Raw genomic sequence first — 13,048 nt, 5'->3', positions numbered from 1 at the left:
GACTCGGCTGCTTGTCCTGCTGACCCAGCCCCTTGGCCGGAGGCAGCACAGTCACTTAAACCCCACGGGCTGACAGCCAGGTGACAGTGTGGGCTCAGAGGGACCGGAGAGGAGGCTCCAGGCTGGTTCCACCAGGGCAGGGAAGGCAGGGGGGTAGGTTGTGTGGGCATGGCCAGGGCGCATTTTAGATCCCAGGAACCTCTGGTTCTCTGGGCGGCCAAGCCCCTGTTGCTTTCACTCCGGAAATACCACAGCTAATCCTCCATCAGGCAGCCCGGGGCAGGTGAGGATCCTACATGAAACAATGCGGGCTGCAGGGCTCAGGTGGCTGTCACTGCCTTTCTTTGTGTAGGGAGAAGAGGAGGGGGCCGCCCCCAGCCCTCAGCCCTCCCCAGCCCCTCCTCCAGGAGCCTGCCTTTCCAGCCCCGGACCGCCCCATCTGTAAGGCTGAAGGGAGGGTCTGTGTGAAGCCCCCATGGCAGGGTTTGCTGGGAGTCCTGTCTGTCATCAGATGCTTTCTCTCCAACTCCAGGGCCTGGGACCTCCTGCTGGGGGCGTAGACAGCCTGGGCTCTCCAGGTTAGTCCCTCTTGGCTGCCCCAGAAGTGAAGTGGAGGTGAATAGGCTCACGTCTTTTCTGCCTCTTCCCCGGATCCCCCATGGACAGCACCAGTGGGATCTGCAGCACCCTCAGGGGTCCCATTCAGCAGGTGCCCAGCGCCCTCGGCTGAGCAGCTGGTGACCCTGTGTCCGGCTGGCTGGCTCCTGCGTGGCAGTCTACGCATCCACGCTACAGCATCAGCTAACACGTCTGGAGTCTGTAGTTGGGGAGGGGGCACAGAGCTGCAGGCTCTCCCAGCAGGGCCCCCAGAAGTTCGTTTTCATTAGACCCATTTCCCAGGGGAAGCCCACTTGTGAGTTTTCAACCTAGGCCTGTGTGAACTTCACGTCCAGGTCTCTCTGCTCTGCCACGCACACCCCTACAAAAGCAAAGAAATACAACACCCCACAGGGTCCCTCTCTCCACAAACTCGTGCCCTTATAGCATCTGAAGGTCACGCTTGTTTACTGAGTTCTGATTCTCTCCAGAATCCTCTGCAAATAGCAGCCAACACCTATTTACCGTTTGACGCCAGTTGTAAGTGCTTTGTGCTAGGGTGGGTGCTGTTAGCGCCACGCATGGAGAATGATATTGACACAGAGCGGTTAAATGACTTGGCTGAGGTCGCACAGCCTCCAAGCAGCAGACTTGGGATTTGAACCCAGGAACCTGGCTGCAGAACGTGGGTTCCTACTACCGCGCGAGTCCGGGAAGAGCGGCCGCAACCTGACGGCAAGTGTGGCCACCATGGCTGGGGCACCCTTCCGGGCCAGGCTCCGTGAAACGCCCCATATACCCATATACTCTTTTAATCCTCTAACAACCGTCTGAGGCAGTGGCGCTATCATTAACCATGTTTTACAGCTGAAAGATCAAGGACCAGAGACAGATCTGTGCCAACTGGCTCCAAAGCCCGGATGTGGAGCTGCCCAGGGCGGCCGTTGCGAGTGGCCCACCCTGTATGCCCAGCCAGCCGACCAGGTCACCAGCCTACCTCTCGCCCCACCTTCTCACTGAGCTGCCTCGTCTGGAAGCTTCTGCTGGCACCGCCAGTGCTTCTCAGTAGAACAAGTGCCAGCAGGAAGCACGGGCACTTGGGAGGCTGGGGGCTGCCTGGGATGAGCCGTCACTGTCAGCGGGAGGGAGAGCCGTGCAGAGCCGGAGCATGTACCACTAGGGGAAGCCAGCCAGTGTCAGCCAGAGAGGGGACAGGGAGGATCACACCCCCACACTCCTCCTCCAGGCTGGACACCCCCTGCCAGGGGGCCTCAGGGGGGTTCCCTATTCCAGAGCTTTATCAGAGTGTCTGAGATCTCCTTGCCTGGTCCAAACAGCTATTCTGCATCCCGGCGACTAGTATCTCAACTAACCAGGAAATGTTGGTGCTAGCATGCAGTTACTGCCTGAGAGGGTAACATGAACAGATCCGGATTTGAGCCTTGATTCTTCTGATGTTCTGGGCAAGGGACTTCGCCTCTCTGAAGCTTTGTCTTGTCATCTGTAGAATGGGAACTGTAAAAGTACCTATTTCTGGGGCCGGGGCTGTGGCGCTGCAGTGCTGGCATCCCATATGGGAGCCAGTTCGAGACCCAACTGCTCCACTTCCGATCTAGCTCTCTGCTATGGCCTGGGAAAGCAGTAGAAGATGGCCCAAGTGCTTGGGCTCCTAAACCCACATGGGAGACCCAGAAGAAGCTCCTGGCTCCTGGCTTCAGATCAGCTCAGCTCTGGCCCTTGCGGTCATTTGGGGAGTGAACCAGTGGAAGGTTCTCTCTCTCTTTCTACCTCTACCTCTCTCTAACTCTGTCTTTCAAATAAATAAGATAATTCTTAAAAAAAAAAAGTTTCTATTTCTTAGCACACCTGCCAGCACGGGTTGTGAAGCGGAAATGGTCGGGGAGGTGGGTGGACCCCGAGAAGTGTTGGCCATTGTCCTGAGTGCTGGAGCAAAGACAGACGCCTCAGCCATTCCAGCTCCTTATCCCATCCCTGCATCCTTTGAAGTCCAAGTCTGGGAGTTTAGCCCTTATCCCTGCATACCAATTCAGTTCACACCCTGTACTGTTCACCACCCCACCCCCTGCATTCTTCCCCAAACTTGAAGAACCTGTATGAAGGAATTCCCTTCTGCCTACTGCCCTGCCCCCTTCGAACCCCTAGCCCACCTAAGATAGAAAACAGCCCAGCCCCTGAGGCCTGGGGTCTGGGCCCCTGAGTGCCCGCTGGCAGTAGGTCACCCACCCCTATGGGTTTGTTGGAGTAAGTTCGGTCTGGCTGTGAGTTCGTGTCCCGTCTCCTCTCTGTTCTGCGTCCCTTTTCCTTACACTGAGTGCACCGAGGAACCATGGGTCTCTTGGGAGAAGGAGAGCTCTCGGAACAGCACCGACTGCCGGGAAGCTCCAGGGACAGCAGCTTGAGGTCACTGTCGCTGCTGTGGCTGGGCACCAGCGGGGCTGTCCTATGTCCGCCAAAGGTCCATGTGTTAAAGTGCTGGCCCCTGAAGTTGCATGTGCATGGCACTAAGAGGGTGGGCGCCTAACCCAGTGATGATGTTTGCAGGTGGGGCCTTTGGGGGGTGATGGGTTGGGTCATTCGGGAGGAGCCCCCAGGGCTGTATCCTGGTGGCTTCCTAGGAGCCCGCATGGACGATGGACAGCTGTCTGCTCCCTCTTGCCATGGGACGCTCCGCACTGCCTCGGGCCCCTGTCGACGTTGGACTGTGGAGCTGGAAGACATTGCTGTAAGGAATAAGAGTCGACCAAGACGTGGCGGCACGGGCAAAATCCTAGTCTGCTCCAGGCTCCTGACTGACCGGCTCAAGCACAGGCAGTCATGGCTTAGTGGAGGAGCAGCGGCGCTGGGCCCAGGGATGGCTGTGTCCAGAGGTCTTTCCCTCTGGGCAGCCCAGCTCACGGCAAGGAGGAGGGGCAGAGGCAGGGGTGGGAGACTCGCTGGCCCGTTCGCTCTGTGTTTACTATGATCTCACTGCAGAGAAGTAACTGGGCTCTGGGAGCGGTGAGAGAGGCCAAGGTTCCTGCTTCCATGGGTAGCAGCAGACACCGCAAGTGGTTTGCTGCCGAGTTTCAGCAAGAACACCAGGGCTCCTCTCCCACCTGCTAGCTGGGACTCAGTTCTCAGCGTCTGAGCAAACCCAGCAGCAGTCAGCAGGGTCCTGGCTCCTGCTGGCCCAGCGGCCCGGAACCCCCTTTCCCCACGCCTCCCCGTGGTTGCTCTCCTAAGTGACTCGTGCGGCTTCAGTGTCACCGACACAGCCGCCGCCTCTGGCCGTGCGTTCTGCGGGGTTAGTGTGTTTTCAGAGCCCTCGCCACCACTAACTCAGAGGTGTGTCCTGCATCTTGAGTTGATTCTTATCCACCTGCCCATCAGCGTGTGACCTTCACGAGGGCAGGGGGTGGGGACCTGTGACTGTTGCTCCTGGCTGGATCCCTGACACCCAGGATGGCGCAGAGCCCGCAGGCGAGCTTCAGTACAGGTAGTGCTGTGTGGCTGTCTTTACTGTTGTTTGCAGACGTGTCCAACTCCTCCTCCTCCACTTCCTGGGCACAGCGATGCAGCCTCTTACACTACTGGGAGGAGCCGCGTCACTGGCTGTGGTGAATGATGGCGGTCACTCACTGCCACTTTGAAGCCCTTTGTTGCCAATGGGGGCGCCTTGGCTCCACGCAGCCGGGCTCCTTGGGTGGTTTCACTTGGTGAGCATCGTCATCATCGTCATCACTAATGGGACTGTCCCTGCAGGCCCACGGGAGGCATGGATGAGAAATAAAACCCAGCTCTTCTGTTAGCGGCGAGCAGCTCCTGGGGGTGCTGGTGTTCACGCAAGAGGGAGCGCAGACATGAGACAGAGCAGCCGGCGGGCGCGCAAGCCGAGCCGATGAAGAGGACTGACAGCCCGGCTTGCGTGCTCACCAGAGATTGGACAGATGTGGGCTGTGGGCCCTGTGTCTCTTCCGCTGACCCTTTCTGGAACATTGCTGGGTGGGGGCTTCCTGGGTGTGGAGTTCCCTCCCAGGACTCCCAGACCCTCCTGACCGTCTCCTCGGGGAAGAGCAGATGACCGTTCCTGTGGGGAGGGGGGCGCTGGTGGTTCAAGAGGTTGGGTCCCTGCTACCCCCCCCCCCCATGGGAGACCTGGATTCCTGCATTGAGTTCTTAGCTTCTGGATCCAGCCTGACCCAGCCCTGATCACTGTAGGTAGGTGTTTGGGAGAGCAAACCAGTCGATTCCTCTCTCTCTCTTCCTCTCTAATTCTGACTTTCAAAGTAAATAAATAAATCTTTAAAAAAAGCAAGCAAGAAAAAAAAAATGTGTGGAAACTGCCACACGAAACTTCTACCCACCTGTCATTGGCCGAAGTTGGTCACGTGGTCAGGGCTGCTCGCAGAGGAGGCTGGGAAATGCCGTCAGTATCCTGGCTGACTACGAACCTGACTAACCATGGGAGAGTTTCCCCCGTGAGTGGAGGTGGAGTGACGACCAGGAGGCAACTGGAAATGCTTGTGCTGAGAGAGTGAAGACGGACTTGGAAGAAGGAGCCTAAGTTCCTTTGGAAAACCGGTGGGAAATACGGTCTCCTTCACACCCAAGGGTGAGATTTTCCTGCATAGAACATCCCTGGCGATTCCAGACAACCCACCGCAGACTCTACGGCGCTAGGGCAGCAGGGCGGGTGGTGGTGGAGTCCTGTAGCTTGGCACCTTCGTCTAGCAACTCAACTGGGTTTGAGGCAAGGGACGCTGCAGGGGCAAAGTCCAAACTCTGCACCCGTGTGTGTGTGTGTGTGTGTGCATGTGCGTGTGTGTGTGTGTATGAGTGCATGTGTGAATGAGAATGTGTGAGTGTGTGTACACCTGCCCCAACGCCTTTCCGATGGGAAATATGGCTCTGGTGTGGTTGGTGTTGTTTATCTTGGCTTTAGATTTGAGTCTCTCCGGAAGAGCATCAAAGGAACCCAGTGTTCTACCTTGAAAGGGTATTGGACAAGTTTCCACAACAAAGGAAAAAGCAAACAAGACAAGAAGAAAACAAACTCCATGAATCACCTGGCCCGTGGGGTGGGAAGAGACAGCATTCCCCTGGCCCTGGGGTGGGTAGAGACGGCATTCCGAGGGCGTGGCTGGCCTGTGTGAGCCCGCCGTGTGTGGAGAGGTGGGACGGGTGCGCCGTGTCTTTCCACTCCTGGAACCACTCGAGTGGAAATGTTGATGAAGTGTCAGGGTGGGGACATGGGCGGGAGCATTGCCAGGTTCACGGGAGACTCTAGATTGTTCCGAGTGGAGAAGAGGTGTTTCTGGGAGGACGCAGCTGGGCGTGCTCCGGGTGATGAAAGGTGTAAGAGGCCTTTTGCCAAGGGGACTGGAATTCTAGAAACTTATAACGTGCCTACCCAGGTACCTCCGTTTATGGTCACTAACAAGGGCACTAACTCAATGGTGCATTTTGCTGAGTGTTTTACGCCTAGCACCTCTTCTGGTCTGCATGGCCACCTTTGAGGCTGATGCTCCCTCTCTCCCCATTGGAAAGATGAGGCACCCGAGTCTCAGAACGGTGAAATCACTTACAGAGAGACACACTGCTGGGCACCGGCAGAGTCTGGCTCCAACCCACGTTTTTCTGCCCACCAAGTCCTGGCTTTCATCCACTGTCTTATTTATTTATTTGAAAGGCAGAGTTGCAGAGAAGAAGAAAGGCAGAGATAGATAGAGAGAAGTCTTCTATCCACTGGTTCACTCCCCAAAAGGCCACAATGGCCAGGGCTAGGCCAGACCGAAGCCAGGAGCCAGGAGCTTCATCTGGGTCTCCTACATGGTACTGGGGCTCAGGGACTTGGGCCATCTTCTGCTGCTTTCCCAGGCACATTAGCAGGGAGCTGGATTGGGAGTGGAGCAGCCGGGACTTGAACAGGTGCCTGTATGCCACAACGCAGGCCCCTGGAGGTCACTTTTCTTGTGATGCCCTTCTTGACCCTAAAAGGCTATTTCAAACGCCTCTTTGGACCTTGCATCGAGCTGTGCCACTTGATAGCAAGGTGCCCTGTTTGTGTCTAAGTTTCTGTACCTGTAAAACAGGACAGGCAGTGACAGTGGCATCTACCTTAGAGGCTGTGGAAAGATGAATATGTAAGTTTTTCATGTTCATCGCATGGAAAACTTAGACGTATACTTGGCAGGTGGCAGCCCTGTATTAGCTATATTAGTGGTGGCTGTTCTTGCATATGCCTGCTTTCATTTATTTTAATTAAAAATGTTTTAAATTTTGCTTTTTTTTTTATTTAAAAAAGAGATTCCAGCTGATGCTTGCAACGGCTGAGGCTGGACCAGGCCAAAGCCAGGAGCCTGGAACCCCGTCTTCCTGTCCCACACAGGTGGCTGAGTCTCAGGCACTTGGGCCATCGCCTGCTGCCTCTACAGGTGCACAATAGCAGGGCGCTGGATGAGACGCAGGGTAGCTGTGTCTCAAGACCAAGCACTCTGATATGGACGTGGGTGCCCCAAGTAGTGAGTTAACCACTGTGCCAAATGCTCACCCAGGTGTGGGGCTTGTGGTCACCCCTGTGGCTACTTGCAGCTCACCCTGGGATATGTCTGGATGACACTGTGGGTGCCTTCTAACTTAGTGCTCAGTACTGGCTGCGTAGAAGAAGGGCCTTACGGGCACTGAGTTTTCTGGCTCCCACCTTTCAAGATACTTCTGATTCGGAATAGAACGGGACTGGAACTTGTATGGTTTTGTAAAATTCATGGGTGCTTTTAATGTCTAGCCAGGATTGAGAGCCACTGCCCCAGCTGCCCCGCCCCAGTACTCCATAGCTGGGAGAGTAACAAGTCCCCGAGAGGAGCTTGGATTGCCCACCATCAGGCAGCAAAGCCAGGCCGGCAGTTGTGGCCCTGATCACTTGGAAAGTTTTATTTTCCGATGTTCCTCCCAGTCTTGTGCTTGTCCTGGTGCTGTCTGTGAGTGCCCCTGGGGCTGTGAAGGTGGGGTGCTGGCCGCACCCGCCCTCCGCTCCATCCCTGGGCAGCCACTTCTCTGGAAACAGGGCTGGGAGGGGCCAGGGGCCCCGTCCTGACCAATGTTGGGAGAACAAACGTGGATTCCGGGACCCGGGAGACAGAACAGAGCAAGGCACCGAGAGGCCCAGGGGTCACGGGCACGACCTCTGGCAGCCGCGTTTTCTGGGGAAAAGTCACCAGGGTCCCTGTGGACGGCCTGAGGGTGGGGGAAGTGGCGCAGCTGGAACAGCCCAAAGGGCTCAAAACCCAGCCAGCCACGCGGTCTCCTCGTGGGGCCACGTGGGGCCAGAAGCTGTCGTCACGAGAATGAAGCACATCAGGCCAGGCTTGGCGCTTGCTCGCTGATCCCTAAAAGGTTATTATTATTATTATTATTCATGGCGAATGTTGACTGCCGAGGCCCAAGGAGAGTACCAAAGAACTGTTCGGTAAAGGGCGTCTGAGACACTCCACAGATGTGCTAATGTGGATCCAAAATCAAACTATGTAAGGCTTATCGGGAAGATTACGGAGGTGAACCGAGCATAGTGAACATGTAAGGCATACAGTAAGTGCTGCTTAAGTGCTCCCTGCCTCCTCCCTCCTCTCTGCTTCCATCACCCCAGATAGACAGAGGACACAGGGCCGTGTCTGTGAACACCATACCATGGACCTTTAATTAGAACAGAGACGTGTTTCGTACAGGCTGAGAAACCGGAAACCCGGGAAGGTTATGCTTAGCTTGTGGAGACCAGAAGTCAAGCGAGCCAGGACCCCTGTGTCACCGGGCAGAGGTTAGGGGTCCCAGGACGCTGGGGGACACAGCAGCTTCTCTCTCTCTCACGTGGATGCTCTCTCGGAGGTGGGCTGGCCAGACAGGGCTCGGCTGGTGGTGGGATCCTCTGGTTTGAGATTTTCCAGGTGGGAGTCCCGGTCTCCAACATAGAGAACGGGCCTTGGGGGTGCACCAAGGCCCCTAGGCCAACGCAATGGATTCTGCCGGGCCCTTAGCCAGCGACTGCAAGATACGGAATGGAGGGCAGTCCTCACAGCACCAGCCCCCTGCGAAACAGCCCCCCGGGGTGTGGGGCACAGAGTCAGGCGGCTCGGAGCTGGAAGAAGTTTGGGTGCGTCAGTTCCCCTTCCTGGGCCTCAGTTTTCTCATCTGAAAGTGGCTCTGTGACACCCGTCACTGGCTTGTTGGATGATTGTACGAGACAGGTGACAATCAAAGCTCTGACCCAAGCTACACAAGCTGTTTGGGGGACACCTTGAGGTCTCCGTACCTCACGGCAAGACACAGCTCCTGTGGCCTCACTTGGCAAACGAAGTCTAGGTCCCCACCTTCTTGTTTCCTCTTGGCTGACAAGCTACAGTCAGCACAGGACACAAGGGAGCTCAAAACCCCTGCCCCCCACCCCGCCAAGAACACTTAGACCAAGCCCCATTTACAGATGACAACACTGAGGCCCAGAATCCATTCCATTTCACCCACATAGACACACAAGCAAGAGAAACACACAGGAATGCCATTCCAGTCTCTTTGGCTCAGCTTGTTAGAAGATGCGGCATCGCTTTTCTTAGTTATAGAAAAGGGATTGAAATTCTCTCTCTTCCTCTCTCTCTCGTTCCCTCTTTTTCACAAGTTCTGATTTTTTCATAGAAGTTGGTTTGTGTGCAGACATTTTATTCCTCAATTAATTTCCATCTAAATGAGGTTTTCCCGGAGATAACCAGTGTTTTAGTTCCATTTGAGCTTAATGGGCCTGACAGAAGCCTCCGTTTCTGCCAATTCCAATTTATCCGGCGATTCCAGCACCCATTACCTGGGTGACGATGCCCCCTGTGCAGACAGCGGCACCAGGAGCTGGCATTTCCTGGAGCAATTCTGGGGAAGAGGTGGTCCCGTTCCCAGTGGCACTCAATAAACGGAAAATACATCATTAAATAAGCCGTGTTTAATGAGGGAGCCCAACATGGAATTCACAAAGCAAAGCAACATCCACAAAAAAACCAAAAAACAAAACAACAACAAAAAAAAACCAAAACCTGAAACAGCCCCAAATAACAAGGCTTTGGAGTCCAAAGCCACAAAAAGAGAGGAAGTGACGGCGGCGTCCACACCGTCAGTGCCGGGGTGCAGGGGGAGAGAGGGCAGGGGTTAGTGTGAGCAGTGCACAGGTGCGCAGGGCCGGCAACTGAGCTGGCGGGAGCGGCTCAGCGGCGCTCAGCTGGCCAGTGGGAGGGGAGGCGTGTTTTTGAGGAGTCCTGTTTTTATTTGCAGACTACATTTTCCATTCGGCTGGAGGGCAAAAGTAGAGCAAGACCCATGCCCATGAGGCTACTTTGAGTATCTGTGGAGAGGGGAGATGATGACGCGGCAGAAGGGGGTTCCCTTCTTCCTCTCCGTTTCCCCTCCCACGATTGAGGGGCTCCTGAAACTCCGGCCTCTCTCGGTTTCCCGCTGGCTCCCGGCAGCTGCCTCTTTGGTGCATCTCAGGGGCCTCCTGGCAGCCTCCCGACCCCACAGAGACGACAACCTTGGCCCAGGGAAAGGTGGGGCTTTGCCAGGCATCACTCCCGCAGTATACAGGAGCCGCGTAAGTGCACGAAGTGTGTGTGTGTGTGGGGGGGGGGGTGTCACGGGTGCGGGTTGCAGGTTGTTTGACCTCAAGCCACACCCACCCCCCATTTTGGATATTGGCTTTTGGCCAAGTGTCCCCATAAGCAGGTTTCAGACAATCTCCCGTATCCCCTGGAGCAGAAGGTAGTGAGGCTGAAGCAGGCACAGGACGAGCAATGGTTGAGGGGTCTGGTTATTCAAGGTTACCAGTGCCCCCACAAGAGTTTATTTAGTTATGCTTTGGGTGGAAATTCAGAAAGTATAAAGGAAGTTAGGGAGGGAGAGAGGGAGGGGGAGAAGGGGAGGAGGGAGGGAGGGGGGAATGAATTTCCCCCAGGAGGTGTTTAAGCAAGTTTCTTTCAAATTTTCCCAGAACAGAGGTCCCTCCTTGTGTGGGCCGGGGCAGGGTTGTCATGTTGCCAGGGAAACAACCAGGGAAATTGCAAAAACCCCATCCACCCCAAAGCTGCCCAGGCAGGCTGGCAGTGTGGAGGCAGCGGGGAGAGACCGGCAACACAGGGGGCCTGGCTGGCTGGCTGGCAGCCAGGCGACACTGCCGCTGGTTTATAGGCGAGCCTGAGAAATGCCTCTGATTTCTGGGCTGGGGAGGGACCTTCTTGGGGGAACGTCTGGTTATTTCTTGCATCTTGGTTTTTCCCCTAATTTCAGAAACAGAAGAACTCACAGACAAAGACCTCTGCTCCGGTTGCTGGGTCTCCTGCCCTGTGAGAACCCCTCCAGGGCAGCCTTGGGGAGAAGTCAGGGACACGTGCTGGGGCACGTGTGACTCCCAGGGAGCCAGCTGCACTGGGTAGCCCTGGCCCCGCACACCCGCCTGGCAGTGCGGATGCGATGGGAACCCGCATCTTCCCCGGTCTCCATCTCCTGGTGTGAGCCCCTCGCCCGTTCCAGGTGCGACCCCAGACGCCGTGTACACTGCCTGTCCCTCGCTCCACAACACAAGGCAGCTGCCTCGTTTCAGTCCTCAGCACAAACCTCACGGCTGTGCCGAGGGATGGCACCTCTGTCCTCCCTGGGGGACTTCCACTGGCTGCAGCCTGTGCCTTCCTGCTCAGTGTAGACGCTGCGACGCCAGCCACTGCGTGTTCATCTTCCTGACGTGCTAGCTGGTGGGTGGGGGTCTGCGGCACCGGCCTGAGCCCTGCTGGCGTCAGGCAGAGTAGGGAGCCTTGGGACTGGTGTGCTTCCAGGTCAACTTCGGGGTGTTCAGATCTCAGAGGCCTGCCGGGAAAAGGTCAGCATCCCCGCCCACATTCATGGAAGCATGAGGAAAACAAAGATGCACACAAATAATGTGGAAGTCCCGGCACCCCCTGCCAGACAGACACATACGTACATACGTACACACACACACACACAATCGTTCCCTATAAATAAATAAATAAATAATACTGTTAACTGGGAGGGAGAGATCACATAAATAAATAAATAGGTCAATAAATAAAATAAATAAAAGACCTGCTAGGAGTTCCAGGCAAAATGGTCCCCTAGCGTTGTATGAATGCAGGTGGCCCCGGGAGGCTCCTTGGCCTCTCCTGGCTGCCCTTGAAGGAGGTTTGGTGGCTCTGGGAAGCCGTGGTCTCCGTGATGGAGACGGGAGTCCAGAGGGAACAAACAGGGCTATTTACAGTCGCTGTACACGGCCTCCCGGGGCACCTGCTCCCGTCCCAGGCACCTGCCATCCGGCCTTCTGTGGTGACAACATTGGCATCTGTCAGTCTTGGTGGGCGGGGCTTAGGCCTGGGCCAGAGGCCATCGTGGGAAGGCCAGGTCGTCCACTGCTGCCCAGGGGCCACCTTGCTCCTCTCTGCTGATGGAGGAAGGACTTTGGGGAGGGGTGATTGCAGGCTGGACACGATGGGGGAGGACTGGCCGGAGGGGATGCTCCCATTTCTAAGGACGAGGAATTTTTCCCAAATGATTTCCCTGGGATGTGCGGTGAAGAGACGGTCTCCTGTTAGCTTCCCCTGCAGCTCCAGCGACCAAAGCTGGGAGTTCTCTTCTCTCCTGCTCTCCCTCCATGCCCGGTCCTGCTGCTGTTGCCACCACAAACTGGACACTCACCCACAGGCAGGCAGCTGGTGAGAGGGATGCCCGAGGTTTATTTTAAGGACCGTGTCCCTCGCTCCCCGTGCTCCGTGCCTTCTGTAGCTGAAGCAGCTGGTGGTATTTGTGACTCGGATGGAGCTCAGCTTGCCCTCGCCGCCCAGCCCTGGGCAGGGGAAGGCGGGGCATCCTCAGGCCGACAGGAAGCTTCTGAAGCCAGCAGGCACCCAGGCTGCACAGCACCCAAGCCCCTCATCCCTAGGGCGTCTCTGGAATTGGGTCCTTCGCCTCCAAACCTGAGCCACTGTGCCCCATCCTGGCAAAATTCCTGAGTGGCAAGGGGGGTGACTGGGACCGAAGGGTGCCTGGGTGGGAGGGAGCCAGGCTGCACTGGGTAGGATCCAGGGTGTGGCTGCCTGGGCGGTGGGGAGAGGGTGGGCAGGCGCCAACTGCAGGGCAAGGCCAGACTGGCTGGCGCTGGGGACTGGCGTGTGGCCATGGCCCTGGGGAATGTTCAGCAGATGGTCCCGTGGAATTAAGTTGGTGCCAGCCAGTGGGGCTGAGGCAAATTTGGGAAGTGGCGCTGTGGTCCAAGCTCTCCCGACCGTTCCCCTGTCTCCTTTCTTGTGGCATTCAGGGCTGTGGCCAGCCAGGAGGCATTCTGGGTCAGCCAAGTGGTAGCCTCTCCGTGGCTGGGACCTGCCAGGCTGCTTCCCGTGACCACACTGGGATCCTGGGAGCTGTG

Source organism: Oryctolagus cuniculus, chromosome 21, assembly GCF_964237555.1.
Source record: "Oryctolagus cuniculus chromosome 21, mOryCun1.1, whole genome shotgun sequence".
In the NCBI taxonomy this organism is placed as follows: Eukaryota; Metazoa; Chordata; class Mammalia; order Lagomorpha; family Leporidae; genus Oryctolagus; species Oryctolagus cuniculus.
Note: the sequence above shows the minus strand (reverse complement) of the source record.